This window comes from Marmota monax, unplaced genomic scaffold (assembly GCF_021218885.2).
Source record: "Marmota monax isolate L192 unplaced genomic scaffold, Marmota_monax_Labrador192_F-V1.1 WCK01_AAM20220418_F8-fsc00034, whole genome shotgun sequence".
NCBI lineage: Eukaryota > Metazoa > Chordata > Mammalia > Rodentia > Sciuridae > Marmota > Marmota monax.
In genome coordinates, this window is record NW_026693934.1 from 2,756,655 (window position 1) to 2,771,102 (window position 14,448).

The window sequence follows — 14,448 nt, forward strand, 5'->3', positions numbered from 1 at the left end:
TCTTTCTTTTTGAGATACAGGGTGAAAGAACAAGTCTGTTTCCTGAGAAAATTATGATCATTTCTCTTTACTCAGGCACTCACAAAATTCTGTGAATATTTTTTAGTAGACCTCTCCTTCGCTTGAGTCAATACATCTCTCCACAATTTTTTTTTATTTTTTATTTTTTAGTTGTCAATGGACCTTTATTTTATTTATTTTTATGTGGTGCTGAGAATCCAACCCAGTGCCTCACACATGCTAGGCAAGCGCTCTGCCACCAAGCCACAACCCCAGCCCCGACTGTTTTTTTTTTTTTTTTAATTTTTTATTGTGGGTTGTTCAAAACATTACAAATTTCTTGACATATCATATTCCACACTTTGATTCAAGTGGGTTATGAACTCCCACCTTCACCCCATACACAGATTGCAGAATCACATCAGTTACACATCCATTGATTTACAAATTGCCATACTAGTGTCTGTTGTGCTCCGCTGCCTTTCCCATCCTCCACCCTCCCCCCTCCCCACCTCTCCCCTCCCCTCCCCTCCTCTCTCTCTACCCCCTCCACTGTATAACCCTGAGGGTCTCCTTCCATTTCCATGCAATTTCCCTTCTCTCTCCCTTTCCCTCCCACCTCTCATCCCTGTTAAATGTTAATCTTCTTCTCCTGCTCTTCGTCCCTACTCTGTTCTTAGTTACTCTCCTTATATCAAAGAAGACATTTGGCATTTGTTTTTTAGGGATTGGCTAGCTTCACTTAGCATAATCTGCTCTAATGCCATCCATTTCCTGCAAATTCTATGATTTTGTCATTTTTTAATGCAGAGTAATACTCCATTGTGTATAAATGCCACATTTTTTTTTATCCATTCGTCTATTGAAGGGCATCTAGGTTGGTTCCACAGTCTTGCTATTGTGAATTGTGCTGCTATGAACATCGATGTAGCAGTGTCCCTGTAGCATGCTCTGAGGACCGACTGTTTTTTTTGACTGTTCTCTGAAAAGCTGACTTGTTTGTACTCTACTCGTTTATAGAATGGTTCCAAATACTGACAGAATGTGGGCACACTTGTCATTTCCTTGTTCTTATTAGGTTAAGTGATTCTGCACTATGGCAAATGGAGCAATTCCACTCTTGCATGTGTTTGTTGTCTTCACTCACTCACTCTTCCTGTCCCCTTTTCCCTTTCTTTGCTGCCATCTACTCACCTATTAAAACAGCTTGTCAGATGCCTAATAATATGCACAAGTGTGCACATTTATTAAATGCATGAAAATTTACAAAAAAAAATGATAAAAATGGTTCATTTTTGCTCCTCACATCACCACAAAGGAGACTAATATTCTGAAAGTTCTATGTCCAAAATTTATGAATGAGTCAGTAGACATGACAAGCTTTGGAACTTACTCCCATTCAGTCCTAGTTGTCTACTCTAAGAGAATTAGAAATTGACAAAGATGCTATCTAGATAGTTCAACCTCTTTTCTAATACAGGAGATTTATAAAAACTGGTCCTGCAGATTCTTGCTCCTTCACTGAATATTTTTCAAGATCCAAGAACTGGATATTTCAGTTTATTTTACTCTTGTGCAGTAATCAATTGTTAGAACATTTTTGTGGAGCCAACACCTGTCTTCCTAAAATTTCTATGCAGTGATACTTGTTCTGTCCTCTGAAGGTTCGCACTGTAAATCAATTACTTTGTCCTCAGTATGACACTAAAGATAATAAAAAACACCATTGTGTGCACAAAACCTTTGTCTTTTAAAGACTAAATAAATTGTTGCCTTCAACTTTTCCTGACATTTCCACATTGACAGAGTCTTCCCCTACCAATTTCATTGCCATGAATTCACTTGGAATTTCATTGATATTAAAATTTATGACCGAACATGGGAAGGTGATGTTCAATGTTTATAATTTTGGCTTTGCATGATTTAAAAGTTCTATTGTTCACTTGCACTACATCATGAATATAGCTAACACCTGTGAACTGTGTACTCACGATGATTAAAGTGGTAAATGTTATGTTTTTGCCAGAATTTTGAAAAACTAACAAATTTATGGCCAAGAAATAAACAAAAAAAAATAGTATGAAGTGTGTGATTTTCATATAATAGATACTAGCAGACTAATAAGCTTCACTAATTTAGTTTGTAGGCCTCTATTAAGGTAGACTGGACAGGTGCTTTATTGTGTAACTGATACATTGAGTTTTCAGTCAATTAAAATATATAAGCATTTTTTTTATAAACTAGATTAATCCTTCGGACACTTCCAATGTTTACATTTCCAAGGCTTTTAAATAGTTTTATTTTGATGTTCTTATGATTCTCCCTTATCCATATATTTCAGAATATGTACTGAGTGGCATTGGCTTTACTGCACACTGAAATTTATAGTCCTCCATTCCGTTACAACACTTATGTGCAGATTTGTAGTTTTGAATCCATAGTCCACCGTATTAATAGTATCTCCCTGGTTTGTGTAAACAAAGATTTGTTAAGCATAAATTTTAAGACTTAATAGTAGAAAGGAGTGAACCTTTATGTTGCCAATTAAAAAATAGTCTATGGAAAACTGATCTCCTAATTGGAATTCTGTAAATACAGTTCTGAACCAACTGCTACTCATCCACCTATAATATTTTCATTTATCATAAGAAAATTCCTCAAGTTGTTGCTAAAAGTAGAGGAACATTGAGGGCATTTTCATGATATATTCTTACTAAAAAATTGCATCAACCAAAAAAAAGTTAGTTTAGAATAAAATGTTTTTATTTTCTTCATGGTAATTTTTTTTTAATAATTATTGACAATGTGTTCTTTTAACAGTTTATCTTAAAATTATTGTCCCAAAGATTTACATAAATTTTGTGTCTTTAGAGTCTCAAAATTTTTCTTCAGTATAAACATTGGGGCAATGTTATTGGCCTTTTTCTCCTATTTTTTAAATTTATCTCTCCTATTTCCCCTTAATTACAAAATCATGGTCAATATTCTGAAATCCAAATGTTATTTTTGCTTTATTTTGTTGTATTTTCCTCTTGTTCCATTTGTCTTTATTTGAAAACTTGTATTACTTTGGTTAGAAAAGATATGCACCTCCTGCTAAGTTATCTTCTTATTATCCTCATAGGTTTATGGTATTTGCTGTATCATCTTAGAGTTATCTCTTTTGTATACAGTTGACTAATAAGATCCAGTCTGAAGAAAATTGGGAGATTAAGCATATATATTGAAAGCCACAGTCAGAAATTATTTAAAAGAGCTTTTAGCTCTTTGGCCTAACTCAGCTTTTCCAATTCTTGCTTGAGGATCTGTATCATCTGAAATACTGTTGCTGATGAGATTCCCAGATTCCTTCCTCTTGTCCCTAAAAGATTCCCATTCAGGAGGTTTTGTATGGAGTCTGGGAATCTGGACTATGGAGGAAAGTATATCATCTGAAGATTAACTTAAAACAATATCAGATAATTTATACTTGAATTTCAGCATTCCTTACAAATTAGAATTTGTTATGGCTACCACAAAAAACTATTGTCACAAACATGATGGCTTTAAACAATATACATTTTTTCATATTCTGGAATCTGGAAGTCCTGCTGTCAGCAGGGCTTCCTCCAAAGGCTATAGTGGGAAATATTTGGGTGGCTCTAGTGTATATTGGTGTAAGTAGTCTTTAAAATGTATCCAGATGATTGAATATATATACAGATTTGTGAAACACATTTCTGTTTTTTAATTTCTATGTTTAAAGATTTTTTTGTAGTTGTATATGGACAGCATGTATTTATTTTATTTCTTTATTTTTATATGGTGCTGAGGATTGAATCCAGTGCCTCACATGTGTTAGGCAAGTGCTCTGCCACTGAGCTACAGCCCCAGTCCTGTGAGACACATTTCTACTGGTTATTATTTAGTCCTTTTCTTCTAACTTCTTACACTATCTCTCTGCTACATCCCTCCCATTCTCACTTACTCTGCCTTTGCTGTCTTACCTGAAGCTCTGCACTACCAGAAACAAGCTGATGCCTCATCAGACACTGGGTCACAGAAATTCTAGCTCCAGAAGTAAAGCCCTTTAAATTTCTATCAAGGCTAAGAATGGATTCTTTACAGACTTCAGCTACTTGATTTTCTCATTGGCACAAAACATGTGTATGTTCATGCATAAGCACATATATAAATGTTGATTAATCAGAGTCAAATGAGAAAAAGTAGGTACAAAAATCTAGATAGTGGGTGGCACATAATGGTTCTTCAATAAAATGTTAGATATCGATTTGTCTTTTGTCTTCCAAATAATTTTTATTTTCAAATGGGAAAAATACATAATTATATGAAGCTGGAATTGGAGTTGGCCCATCTGAAAAAAAATTCAGAAAATATCATTTCTCAAATACTTCCTTTTTTAAATATTGACACTAACATACCAAACATGGAGGTAGGGACAAGGAATAAAAACCATATTATTTTTGCTGATAAGTCAATATGTATAAGCAATTTGGTTAAAATTACTCTTATTGATAATGTGCTAATTTTTAAAGTAGCAAAAAAGTGAAAAGAAGCATCTCAATCTTACCACTATTTCAGGAGATGAAAGTGTCTGTTCTATGTGCCTACGCACTGCTACAACTATGAATAAGAATAAGAAAACTATGATAAAATACCATGTAACAAATCATTTTTAATTTTTGTAATTATAAAAGTTTTAATCTCCAAAAAAGTTGTTTTGTTCCTTCTCTCATGGAAGATTTAGTATTATGTACAATATAAAAGTACTGAAATTTTCTGAAATACAGACTTAAAGATATGTGACAATTAATTTACTTGAGATACTTCATATGTATTTTGTACTTTTATGGAAACTAAATTAATCATTAATCATTCTTGATTTTATCTGCCACATTTTATTGAACATTTTTAATTTACTAAGTTTCTTACTTTAATCATTTCTTGGAATGCTAAAATCTAAATGCATTCTTTAATTATTAACTTCAGGATTGAATTGAATGGAGGTTTATTTTAATACTAATTGTTTTAATTGCCAGGGAGAATTACCTGTTAGATATGAATTCATTCTTTGGATGTGAAAATCTTTCTGCTGCCCTAAAATCTGCAGAAAAACAGAAAATGTAACTTGTGTCTTCCCTATATTTTTGACTCTAATTTAACTCATTTCTTCTCATCAATATTTAAGTTCAACTTTTCCCTTAAAAAAGATCACCACCAACATAATATACTTTGATCCTATAATTTTCATTGATATCACATTTATAACATATCTCATTTAAATTTCTTGGAAATTTTATGTAAAACAACATATATTCATATTTTACTCCATCTTTTATAGACTTGAATTTTGGTTTTACCCCAAACCACTCTACCAAAACTGACTGCCAATCTCAGCAAGGACTTTTCTTTAAACCAATAGAGCACCTTTGGTTTCTCACCATTTGAGCAGCCCTCAGCATGGGTGACCTAGAAACCCTTTTTCCCCTTGCCTTCTTCAATGGCAGGATATTTCCCAGTCCCCCTCTGAATTTTTTCTTACCCCATTGTCTCTACCTAAACCTCAGACATTCTTGCACTATCTTTTTTTTTCTTTGACAAAGCAAATAAATTAATTTCTAAAAATTTCTCTTTCATATTTTTGGGGAAGGGTAGGGTGGGTAGATTTTTTTCACTAAAGAATTAATATTGTAAAATATCTGCAGGTCAGTTCATGTTTTATAAATGTTTTCTTTCATCTCCATGTTTCATTACAATGTTTCTACATGTGAATTAATTTTTACTTATCTGAGGATAGAGTGTACTTCCTGAATTTCAAGCCATGTCTCTCACAAGTTCTGGGAAATTCCAAGATATTATCTATGAATATTACTATCCCCATTTTATGTCATCCATGCTTTTAGAACTGTTAATTTAATGTCAGAACATTTTATTGTAACCTTTATGCATGATTCTTGATCTTTTTTACATTACTTTTGTGGGATTTTTTTGTTTTTGTTTTTGTTTTTTGGTGATACTGGCACTTGACCCCAGGGCTGGGAGCATCTCGCTAAGTTGCTCAGGCTGGTTGGGAAATTGCCTCAGCCTACTCAGCAGCTGGCATTATAGGTATGTGCCACTGTACTGAGTTTCTAGATAAAGTTATGAATATTTTGAATATAGTTTCAAAAATGCTACAATCATTACTTTTAGTCTCTAAGTTGTGGCCAGGGAAATGTCATCAGATCTTCCAGTTTGGCAATTGTCTGTTGAAGTATATCAATTTTTAATTTAACTTGTCCATTCAGTCCTTAATTCTGAGACTCTAGTTTTCATTTTTCTATTTCCTATTTTGTTCATTTTTGTTTCGATTTTCCCCCTCAAGTTGTATTTTTATATGGTTTTAATATTTATTTTTGCCTTTGAAACATATTTTGGCTTATCCATTTTATACTACTTACCAGATTTCAATCTACAGTCTTTAGATATAATTTTTAAATATATAAAAGATCTCATGAGACTAATCCTCTCATTTGTATATCTGCTGAACATTACACACCAGCTTTTTTTTCACATTTTAAATTCTATTTTTTTTTGTTTCTTTCTTTTTGCAATCCTGAATTTTTAATATATCTATAATTTTAAACTTTGAATTTTTACCCCCTCTGGAAATCTTGAGGCCTTCTTCTAGTTATGTCTTCCATGAACTGCTCATCTGAAATACTACAAACCCTGGATTAATTTTTACCTTAATTTTTTCAATTTGGGATTACTTATATCATGGAGAGTAGAGCTTGTGACACAGATTCATGATTATAATATTCAGGCCAGACCTTTTTTTTATATTTTTTCCCTATTCACAGTGCAGGTAAGACATTGTCCTAGAAGGACATGTTATTTAGACCACCTCTGCATTCAGAGTTTAGACATGGAGCGTCCTGGGTTTATGTTGAGCTGCTTGTCTTATGGAGAACTCAAGATTTGTCTCTTGTATCATGTTGATGTTGAAAGCCAAGCATCTACATTATATCTAGCTTTCATTACTGCCTTTAGAGGCAAAATTACACACACACACACACACACACACATTCAAAGTGGTTATTATACTTCATTTACTCTTTTAGCTTTCAGCCCCCTTTTCTGTACTCTGAAAATTTATATTATTTTCTTACATATTCACATACATATTAAAATGTTTGGTTGCTATTTTATCTCTATTTCTCATTTGTCTAACATATTGCCAGAACTACTCAATATTTTTTGCTAGCATTTTTGTTAATCTCATTCTGTACATACCAGGTGGTGTTCTCTTTGACTAAGGCTTTTTCATCTAAATAGCAATTGTTTCCACATCTCCCAAGCCTATTGTACTACTTCTGTCACAGCCTATTGCAGCCATTATGACATATTTTCAATTTCTCCAACATTTTATATTCTCTCATTGCTGGGCCTCCACAGATTCCAGTCCTTCCTTCTGGAACATTCTAAAAACCTTCTCTCTTGTTGATCTGATTTAACCCAAACACATCATTCACATCAGTTTTCATATTGCTTCCTTTAGGGAGCGTTGTCTAACCACCTAAAATTAGTTTTGATGCTTCTGTGTTTTTCAGTAATACATTATTACAGATCCTCCTTGATTTATGACAGTTACATGCCAAAAAATCCATCCTAAGTTGAAAATATGTCAAAAATGCATATCATACCCTTAACCATCATAGTTTAATATGGCCTACCTTAAGTGTGCTCAGAACACTTACTTAGGCTAGAATTGGGCAAAATCACCTAAAGATTATTTTAGAATGAAGTGTTGAATATCTCAATTTTTAAAATACTTGTGTTCATTGTGGGCAGCCCTGTACAATGCAGAATATCAATTGTTTTCCCTCATGATCATGTGACTGACTGGAAGCTGAGATTGGCAGCCGTTGCCCTATATCATGAGAGAATGTCAAACTACACATCACAATCCCAGGAAACTTCAAGATTCAAAATTTTAGGTACTATTTCTACTGAACTCATATCACCTTTGTACATCATAAAATCGAAAAACAATCAATTTTACCAACTATCAGTACTGCTTATGTCATAGCATTTATCAGATTTCCTTTCCCCCCTACTGAGGATTGAACCCAGGGAGACTCTACCATGGAGCAACGTACCTATTCCTTTTTTATCTATTGATTGATTGATTGATTAAGACAGGGTCTCACTGAGTTTCCAAGCCTGGCCTTGAACTTGTTATCCTGCTGCCTCAACCTCCTGAGTAGCTGGGATTATAGATGTGCAGTTACTCATGGCTATTAATCAGAAATTTATTGAAGTCACTAATTTCATTATATTCAAATATCTTTTAAATTACATTGTAAGCACTGTGAAAAAGAGAACTACATTTTCCCCCTAGTACCTATCATTACTTTTTCATTCACACATCCAGGTGATGTGTCTCTCTAGTCCTATAACTCTATCTTGTACAAAGTTCTCAATGAAATATATTTAGTGAATAAAACTTTTCCTTCTATTTTACAGATTAGGAACATGGAATCAGTGATGTTAAGCAACTGCTCAAGGTCTCACGTTAATTAGTGATAAGACCAGAATTTGAACTCAGGTCTATTTCCCTGAAAAGCTTATGTTTATACATGGGATTATACATGATAATAAAATCATATATTTTCACAAAAAAATGATGAATGCAATAAGATGAAAATTTGTAGTATACTGCTGACATAATTTTCTCTGAAAAGTACTCTATTGTATCTTCAATGTCTGTCCTGTATTAATTCCAGATTCTCAAGAGGTGCTGCTAACATTAGTATCGAAAAAAAATTAAAAAGTTATTTATTCTCTCAATATATATAGTTCTATAGTATGTATAGTTTTAAAAATAGCATTCCATAACAATATTTAATTGTATACATTAGAGAAGGTTAACATCAAAATTGCAATTTCAGTGGAAGAGAGAAGCCACAGAATGAGGAATACTTTTAATTTTTTTCAATTCTTTTTTTATATTATAATATTCTTTTAAATGTATTGGTAATGATCAGAATGGTATAATGAGGGGAGGGGAGGGGGGATAGTAGAGGATAGGAAAGGCAGCAGAACACAACAGACACTAGTATGGCAATATGTAAATCAATGGATGTGTAACTGATGTGATTCTGCAATCTGTATATGGGGTAAAAATGGGAGCTCATAACCCACTTGAATCAAAGTGTGAAATATGATATATCAAGAACTATGTAATGTTTTGAACAGCCAACAATAAAAAATTAAAAAAAAGAATGGTATAATGAACAAACAAGCCATTTTGACATAAGGCAGACAAATATTCAAATTTTAATCTATCATTGCTGATTATATGATATGTTCTTAGAGAAGATGCACTGTTTTTCTTCTGCAATTCATTGTTAGCAATAACATTTGCAGGGCTGCTGTGAAAAGCTAGCTAATATAAACAGAGAGATCACATACTCAATAAATAATAACAAATAATAGGCTTATAATCTCCTTTAGGTTAAGATAACACTTTCCCTGTACTAGATTCCCACTATGTTCTTATCTTTCATTCATTTTAATAGGAATGATCTGTACATTTTCCATATACTTAATCAAGAAGGTTACCTCCATATATTTAAGATGTGACTGCATGATCTCAAAGTAGCCCATGGTGATTGAGTTTTGAGACTTCAATAAAAGATTACTTAGATATATTCTTATGGGAGCAAATGGAGGAACAGGTAAATTCGCAAGTCAGGTACAGAAAAAGAATGTAAATAGATTGAAACCTGCTAACCTGGGAATTATTCTTCTAAGCTTTAGATAGTGAACAAATCTACGTATCATAACAACCATGATTATTCTTGAGAGAGAAAGAAAATTGTAGCCATTTTCATAATGGCATACATATAACATGGCAATAAATTTAAAACAAAAGATATAATAGATAAATTGAACATACTACCTGCAATAATAAAATGTTTTTAACAGTCCATTAATCCATATTAAATATTTTATGAAGTTGAAGTAACTGCTAAAGTAAAATATAGTTTTCTTTTCTCACTGTAATTGTAACATGATAAAATGTAAGCCTTCTTTGTTCATAGTGTTTTTCTTCTTCAGAATTAATCAGTTAATCTTTCCAAGTGTTCTTCAATTTGTGTTCAAAGAAGATTTAAAGTCAAAGAATATTTGTGCAAAGTCAAGAAGGATAAAACTACATGTAATATTTAAACCTTCATTATATATGAAACTCACAATTATATCTTAACAGGGCATGTAACTAGCAACCAACTGGAATATTCAAATACTATTTTCAACTTTTAAATGAAAAGACATGAAAATTATTAAATTTCTTTGAAGGTGCTTTAATTTTGTTTTATTTTAGAAGAAAACATGTATGATAGATACTTCGCTTCCCTATCATCACTAGACTGTCAGTAGGATAATAAGGACTTATGAAGAGGGTATTTTTCTACATTAGTGAGACAATGAATGGCCCTATATTTCACTTAAAAATTTTTAACATAGTTCTTCATACATTTGATTATACTATTAAGTAGAGAAAAGTCCAAGACATTTTTTTTTTACATTTTTGTATTTTCCCATTTCTGAAATTCAGTTATTGTGCTTTCTTGTAATGCTGTGATAACCCAGATGTTATTTAAGGTGGTGAACCTTATACTTTGCTACATTAAATGTTTTCAGGGTATTGTGCATCTTTAGATGGTGTTTCTTCTTACTTCTTTATCTTTAGGACTTCAAAGGTCATATTTTAAATCAAGAGTCTGTGATTAGAAAGCATAAATGATTTACCAAAGGTTACATTACTTTGAGAATGAAATAAGAATGAAAAATTTAAAACTTGATTCTTTTACATGTTTCCTTTCATATAATATCTTCATTCTTTTTAGTAATTTGCCCTCTCCTTTTCTCTTCTTCCCATTTTTTTTCTACATATTAATTTGCATTTAGGTCCTTAAAGCTAGATCAGAATATAAAGTTGAGAAGAGAAATTGTGTAATTTAAGTATCATGAAAAAATAATGAGATATGATGTATAGTTGTTTAATAACACATTTGTATTATGTACATGCAACAGAAGGTATGTTTCTTCTAAGAGATGTATTGAAGGATTTTTGCATTCAAGATCCTTTTTTTTTTTCATCCTGAGAATTTTTTACTTATTGAGAGTTAATTCCCAGTTTATGTTTTGGCTGACTTTTAGAGTTAGAATCTAACAGTTATAAACAGTCTTAAAGTTAACATGAAAAATTTCTCAGCCAGTGAAGTTTCACCAAGTTTCAGAAGTTTCAGATGCTTAGGATGATTTATTTTCTCTAGTAGAAATTTTGATGCTGCTTGATATGACTAGATTGAAAAAAATGTGAATTAATGCATTATAAGTCTCCAAAGATATAACATTACTTTTTTTTTTTAAAAAATGTATCTCATCATGTTGTAAGTCTGCATTTTGTTGCTTACTTATTTGAGTCATAACCTGATATCTTGTTGACATTTCCTAATTCATGCCACAGTAAAGCTTCTAAACACTAAACACTTATTATTTAATCTAAGAAAAGACATATTTTGTACAATATTTCTTTTGACTCTTGAAAAAAGTATAAGTCCTCATTATCTTAAAAGAAATAATTCTTGAAAGTATTGATTAAATTGTGCCTTGGGTCTTTTACTGGTCTTTCTACTACATCTCCTTCTGTAACAGAATATTTGTTAGATTTCTAAGTAGACACCTTTGCCTCCCTTTTAACTTCATCATCAAAGTGAACTTTCTTATTCCCTTTTCATTTGAATCATATTTTGGTCCTGATGACATTGTCTGGTTTTCAAAAATTTCAATTTATTTTAAAATTTATACATCAAGACATTACTTTGGTAATCATAAAACTCAATAAATATTTGTTTAGTTTTAGAAACATTTCCATTCATAAATCAGTACTTTAGATGGATATACTCTAATACAAACTTACACAAAGAAATTACTTTTTTGAATATATATAAAGGCAGGTAAGCCAGGATGTCATATCTACTAAATCTGGAATGAGCAAGCACTTTCCCGTCATGTTATTTGTGAAGCAATAGAAACTTATCAACTGCATAAGTTAGACACTTACATCTGAAGTCTGTTCACTGCTACCAATGCTGGTTATCCTAGGGAATTCTCTTTTTCCAGTCTGCTTGAGGGCTCCAAATCTGCCTTGTTGTTTCATTACTTTAAGAATGTGTATAAATATTCACACCTCTGATTTTAATTTATTACTTTAAGAATATTATACAAGATGTTTCCTTGACTTGATCTTGCAAAAGTGATTTGCTCCTCTTTTTATTAATTCCAATAAATATTAATTTCAGTGTTTTGTGAATTGGAAGAACTATAATTTAAATATGTTTTTAACTCAAAAAAAATCATAGTTTTTAAGGTGAAAATGCAAATCATTCTAGAGGGCTTGCAGGAATGTCATTTAAAATTCGTATTTCCTGATGATCTCATCACTGATGTGCCTTGTTGTTTAAAGTATTAGGAAAGTGTTCCATAACCTAATTTTGAACAGAACAACTTCCTGAAACACTATATGAAGTCTCCAACCCATAAAAAGAAATGATCAGGATAGCCCCAAAAATGTATGGCAAAAATGATTGTGTCAATCTTGGTACAATCTACTCTATAAAAATAAAATTGCTTGGTGAAATGGCATATGCTTTAATCCCAGGGAGTCAAGAAGCTGAGCAAGGGGGAAATCACAGGTTCATGGCCAACCTGGGCAGCTTAGGGAGACCCTGACTTAATATAAAATATACAGGATTAGGGATGTACTTCAGTGGTAGGATGTAACTAGGCTCTTAGTATCCCCCCCCCCGAAAAAAAAATTCATAGTGTTCTATAATTTAAAGATCAAAAACCTTATAAATAATAGAAATGTCCAGAATTGTAAAGTTATGAAAAAGTATCTGGTATATACAAAAACTTGTAAACAAAGTACAAAAATAATAATGATAAAGACACATTTTGATAAATGTGATAATGATAAAGACACATTTTTTCTAGTAAGGAAGTGATAAATAACCAATGAAAAATGTTTACTGCTTATAATTTATGCTCAAAATATGGATAGAGTAAAATAGTTTAGGCACACAAACAAATGACAAATGAAATTTGCAATAGAATATATAGAAAGAGAAGTGGATGGAGAGTTTGAAGATGTGAATTTTTAGGCCTGTTTTTTGATAAGGAGATAACTATCACACTACTCAGGCCTAATTCTGAGTTTAACTGCCTTGAGACTAAAATGATTGGACATAATCATTGATTGTTATGGTTTTAAACCTGAAAAATACATTTTTAAATATATTTTTCTCCAAATTATGCTCAAAATTTAAAAAATTTAAAACTGTACATAGATACATACATAAATAGTAGATAATAGATATATAGATTCATAGATAGGCAGTGAATAGATGTGCCTGAAGAATTTTGGGCAGTAAAGTCCAGCCTGCTCAGCCATCGGCTATTTTAGATAGCTCTGAGACAGTCTACATAATAAAGTTTGAAGATATTTATGGTCTGTTTCCTTCTGTCAAATATATTATATGATTCAAAGTTCACTATCTTCTTTTTCAATTATATCATTTTTTGAAGTTAGCCTCCCAATAATATTTATATCAGTAGCTATAAATTAGCATAAGTTAGTATCATTTGAAACATTGTAAATTAAAAGATAATTTGTTTTTAATACACTATTATGTACACAAATAAAATTTCAATCTTTTTGTGGATTGAAATTTATTTGTGCACATAATAGTGGAATCATTGTGCTACGTCAGTTCCTAAAGAGAAAAACAAAATACTTCACATAAAATGTCATTGGCGGGGCTGGGGATGTGGCTCAAGCGGTAGCGCGCTCGCCTGGCATGCGTGCAGCCCAGGTTCGATCCTCAGCACCACATACAAACAAAGATGTTGTGTCCGCCGGAAATTAAGAAATAAATATTAAAAAAAAATGTCATTGGCTTCAGTTGTCAGAGAAATAGCATTTCTTATCACTTTCTTCTGGCTTTATATCAATGAAATAATGGAATTTATTTTTCTTTTCTTTTAATATCTGTTAAATGAGCTCAGGTATATGAGAAATTATGATTTCATGCATATTTTCCTGGGAGCTAAAAGGTCTGGTATTAAGCAATTTACAAAATTTTAGATAAAAATGTTTTCCATATATTCAATAGAATAAATTTCTCTCCTGGGAAATAGTACTACTCCAAATGTTTTAGATTTGTTGAGTAATTATATTTTTCTCTGATCGACATCACCTTTCCTTTAAAAGTGATCTTGATTATCAGATCTTATTATGGAACTTTAAATTAGTCTAAATTTCTTTAGACTTAGGAATACTTTAAATTGGCTAATTATTTCTTTAAAATATTTTATGATAATTCCATGACTTTTACT

General features: G+C 31.8%; 1 protein-coding gene across 1 annotated transcript in view; it reads left to right on the top strand.

Annotated features, from left to right (window-relative positions):
• Lrp1b (LDL receptor related protein 1B) overlaps nucleotides 1-14,448 on the top strand; it is a 1,856,415-nt gene that overhangs the window by 1,111,342 nt on the left and 730,625 nt on the right. The gene's annotated exons all lie outside the window — the stretch shown is intronic.